This window comes from Schistocerca cancellata, chromosome 1, assembly GCF_023864275.1.
Source record: "Schistocerca cancellata isolate TAMUIC-IGC-003103 chromosome 1, iqSchCanc2.1, whole genome shotgun sequence".
In the NCBI taxonomy this organism is placed as follows: domain Eukaryota; kingdom Metazoa; phylum Arthropoda; class Insecta; order Orthoptera; family Acrididae; genus Schistocerca; species Schistocerca cancellata.
In genome coordinates this window covers 965,780,739-965,785,608 of record NC_064626.1, presented here as the reverse complement: position 1 = coordinate 965,785,608, position 4,870 = coordinate 965,780,739, and positions in this window count along the sequence as shown.

Genomic DNA, 4,870 nt, shown 5'->3' with positions numbered 1-4,870 from the left:
TAGCGCCGCTATAGCTGCTTGGGCCGGAAATGGCGACCGCTGCGGAGTTGGCGCTACTTTCTTTATTCAGGCTTTATTCGTGGCGAGGTTTTCCCTTCAGCCGCAGCCAGCCAGCCGTATGCGCGCCACGGGAGGGCCCCGGGCTCTGCCTGCGCGCTTCATATATAATGCCAGGCGCTATTTACAGCAGCCTGCGTGGATTACTGGCAGCGCTCCGTGAAGAGCGCCGGTGAGGCTGACTAGTCGGGTCGGGAAGGAGATGGCCGGAGGGGCGGGGCGTACGTAGGGGGTACAGGGTCTCCTTTGTTCTGTTTATTACGAAAGTGTTTCGAATAATCGTGTTTTTGATACCACATGTGAAATTATACATTTGAAACGTCCCCTTAGAAAAATTTATACAAGACTGTGCTTAAACTGACACACAATATTTTTTAGCGCAATGCAATCTGACGTTCAGAAATCCCTACAAAGGAATGGCCCTGACTAACATTAACCTGTACCTTTCACAAATCACTTACCTCACCAAAATTCTTCGTTACTCGAACTACTGCAATACAGCGAGCGCCACTACTGCCAGCTAAATAAAAGATTCCAACTAATGAAGGCACTAACTACTGATAGGCATAGTTAGCAAATGAAAGATTTTAATAGAGAACAAACAATGTATTTACCTTAATAATCATAACATATATGCCATCCAGTCTTACAAATTTCAAGTCTCCGCCATTTCTCTCCCCACATCCACCACTGCTGGCGGCTCACCGCCAACTGCGCAACGCTACGCGCTGTTCACATCCAGCTGCCGCTGCCCAACACTACAATAGCAGACAACAATGCAAACTAGCCACAGACTGCACACAGCACATCCAGCGATTTTCATACAGAGAGCGCTACGTAACGTTGCCGATAAGAAAACATAAACAGCCTACTTACATAACCCCCATGCTCCCCACAAAAAATTTTACAAATTGTTTTGGGCAGTGGCCAATACAGATTTGAAAAAAAATTTCATAATTACAGTAAGAAAGATATCAAATGCACACACTTATTATTACAATGTTGGTCCAAAGCTAAAATTTTCTCAAAGTCCATAAAGACAGTCCTGATCATTCATCACAGTAAAACTGCCGTTTCTTTTCTCAAAGTCCGAGCAGTAAAAGAAAATGCACATGGAAGTAGTGGATTTACATGCACTCTTGAAGAAGTAGTGTTGTCCTTCCAACGAAAGACAGTACTGACTCTTGACATGCTGATAGGTAATGGGCCACAACAGAGGAAACCCACAGCAGAGTCATTCGACGTTTTGAAGAAGATTGGTAGGTAGGTCATCACAGAGCAGACCCACTGTAGTCCCGGTAGAGATGGCAGGGTCGCCATATGAAACGTCCCCTTAGAAAAATTTATACAAGACTGTGCTTAAACTGACACACAATATTTTTTAGTGCAACGCAATCTGACTTTCAGAAATCCCTACAAAGGAATTGCTCTGACTAACATTAACCTGTACCTTTCACAAATCACTTACCTCACCAAAATTCTTCGTTACTCGAACTACTGCAATACAGCGAGCGCCACTACTGCCAGCTAAATAAAAAATTCAAACTACTGAAGGTACTAACTACTGATAGGCATAGTTAGCAAATGAAAGATTTTAATAGAGAACAAACAATGTATTTACCTTAATAATCATAATATATATGCCATCCAGTCTTACAAATTTCAAGTCTCCGTAATTTGTCTCCCCACATCCACCACTGCTGGCGGCTCACCTCCAACTGCGCAACGCTACACGCTGTTCACATCCAGCTGCCACTGCCCAACACAACAATGGCAGACAACAATGCAAACTAACCACAGACTGCACACAGCACATCCAGTGATTTTCATACAGAGAGCGCTACGTAACGTTGCCGATAAGAAAACATAAACAGCCTACTTACACATTGAGTTAACCCGTCGTTGTTCTGCGTGTTACAAAAGCGTCTGATGTTAGTGTGGCATGATTTCAATAAATTGGAGAAGAAAAAACGACACAAATATGACGCAATGTTTGTATATAATGTACAAAAATGTTTAACTACGCGTTGCAAAAAATCGTAGTTGATTTGCATGCGGTATTTTTCTGCAGTACTGCGCAGCCTACTGCGCAAAAACAGCAAATGAAAACCATGGGCATCACTGTCAGATGACGTTATCTGCACACAACGGGAAATGGTTCAAACGGTTCAAATGGCTCTGAGCACTATGAGACTTAACTGCTGAGGTCATCAGTCTCCTAGAACTTAGAACTACTTAAACCTGACTAACCTTAGGACAACACACACATCCATGCCCGAGGCAGGATTCGAACCTGCAACCGTAGCCGTCGCGCGGCTCCATACTGTAGCACCTAGAACCGCCGGGTCTCTCCTGCCGGCACAACGGCAAATAACGTGTCGGAGATTCAGACTGTAGCCTGACAGAACAATTCTCAGAAAGGTACACAAGTATAACGGCTCCGCTTCCTGCATTATCAGACAAATTGCCACAGACCACGCCAGCCAACTTACAAGTCACTAACCGTAAGCCTCAAATCCTGAAAGTGCAGCCATGGATGGTCAAGAGATGCACCGAGCATATGTCTCGTTATTTCGTGTAATCGAAATAATAGGACATAGCCATTCCATCTACCTTTTGCTATCGCAGAACACAGCGGTGGTATGGTTTCATCAGGCTCCATTGTACTCCAATGATGCGAATGAAAGACACATTAGGAATCCTATGATACCAGTGGGTATTCTCATGAAAAACTGTATCCATAAAAACGAATTACGTCACGCATAAATATTTATATTGATAATGTTGAGGTTTGAGACACAATAAGACACTCTTTCACTATTTTTCATATTCAAGACTCCTGTTTAATGTTGATTTTACACCCAAGACATCATTTTTGTGAGGGGATTGCGCTATCAATGGTTTGTGTGGTGTCACCGCCAGACACTACACTTGCTAGGTGGTAGCTTTTAAATCGGCCGCGGTCCGCTAGTATACGACGGACCCGCGTGTCGCCACTGTCAGTGATGGCAGACCGAGCGCCGCCACACGGCAGGTCTAGAGAGACGTACTAGGACTCGTCCCAGTTGTACAGCCGACTTAGCCAGAGATAGATCACTGACTACTACGCACTCATTTGCCGAGACGATAGTTAGCATAGCCTTCAGCTACGTCATTTGCTACGACCTAGCAAGGCGCCATAGCATTTTATATTGAGATTCAAATAATGTATCATCAAGAGCGATGTTCTACAAATGTGGATTACAGTTAAGTATTCCAGAAGCTACGTACTTTTCTTTATAGCATTCATTACGTATCCTGTTTCAGACATCACGCCATGCCTGCGTGAGTTTAAGCGCGTGCCTTTCGGCTTCGTCTCATTGTGTCTAGGCTGTCTTGTCTAGACACAACAGTTTGAACTAGAGTAAATAGTTTAATCAGACAAACCTTACTTTCACATTCTGAATGAAGTAACAATAATATTCATTACAAAATAAACGTTGAATTCTTTTACATAAAACCAATACAATTTCCTTCTTAACTTTAAATGTCATGGACAGTAACCTTGCACCAATGTTCTTTCTGATAAAGAAATAAAGAACAAAAGTAACTATTGTGCGCTAAACCTTACAACAAATATTCTTTTACCTAATGATTCAATAAGGTGTCATGCTGTTATAGTTCAATGTGTTTTGTGTGGAGGCAATGATGGTCTGATGCTTAACTGAAAATACCGATAATTTATACTATAGCTTTTAAACAAACGAAATTACAGAGTTGATATTTACAACATTTGTCATTTTAATGATGCGCTTCTATGAAATGTCGATCGTTCAGATGGACCAAAGCGTTCAAATCTTAGCATTCAGGTCTTTGTTACAAAACTTGTTAATTTCACTTTAACAGTAAATCCTAAACTGTTATAGATATGATCAATATTCAAGTTTTATTTGGATCACCATGATATCTTACGGAAGATGGCAGATTAAAATTATGGTGGCTTCTATCCTTGCACTACTACAGAATTAAACAGCTTTCATACATGTTTCCATTTATGGCCGATCTTAGGTTCACCATATATCTCGTAAATTACTCTTTTCTGTTTATTTTGGGTTTTGTTTTTGTTATTGCTCGCGTAATAACGCATATACGAAAAGAGCCGCGAAATACCTTTTAGTAATGCTGTGCCAAGAATTTCTTTATAATCACTAATTTTCAACAAAACAGAATATATTGGGTTCTTGTTGTTCTGTATCTGGCTTTCTATTAAAGCAGTTATAGTACGCAATGATTATTCAGCATTATAATTTTGCAGTGGATTTTTGTTAATAGTAAGACAACAATAAGTATCACGGCTAACCCGAGAACATGAGACTATTATCGGAGAAAAATGATGTTTTTACTATAAGGTTGCCAGACCAGAACTACGCACAGCAAGATTTCTTTCATGTGATGAAAATAAATTATCTCTTTTCACTATTAGTACTATATTATCAGCAGCCCGCGTCAGCCTGTAAAACACATCATAAAATCTGCTGCTCTGCTCTGCAACTTCGAAAGCTGAAAGAAATAATTTTTCACTTCACTGTTACCTGACCGCTTCTTTGCGGTATGATAGGTTTCATGTACTGCAATTTAAATGAACCGCGGCAGCGGCTGGCTCGTTCGTAGCGCCGCTCTGCACCACGAATAATATTTAAACAACTGAAAATGTCTTAAAGGGATGGGATAAAATACCAGGCAAGCTTGACATGAATCATAATGCAAGGTTTCACTAAATAACTCTATTCAAACATTTAAACAATTTGAGTAGTACACACCTTTTTAACAATCT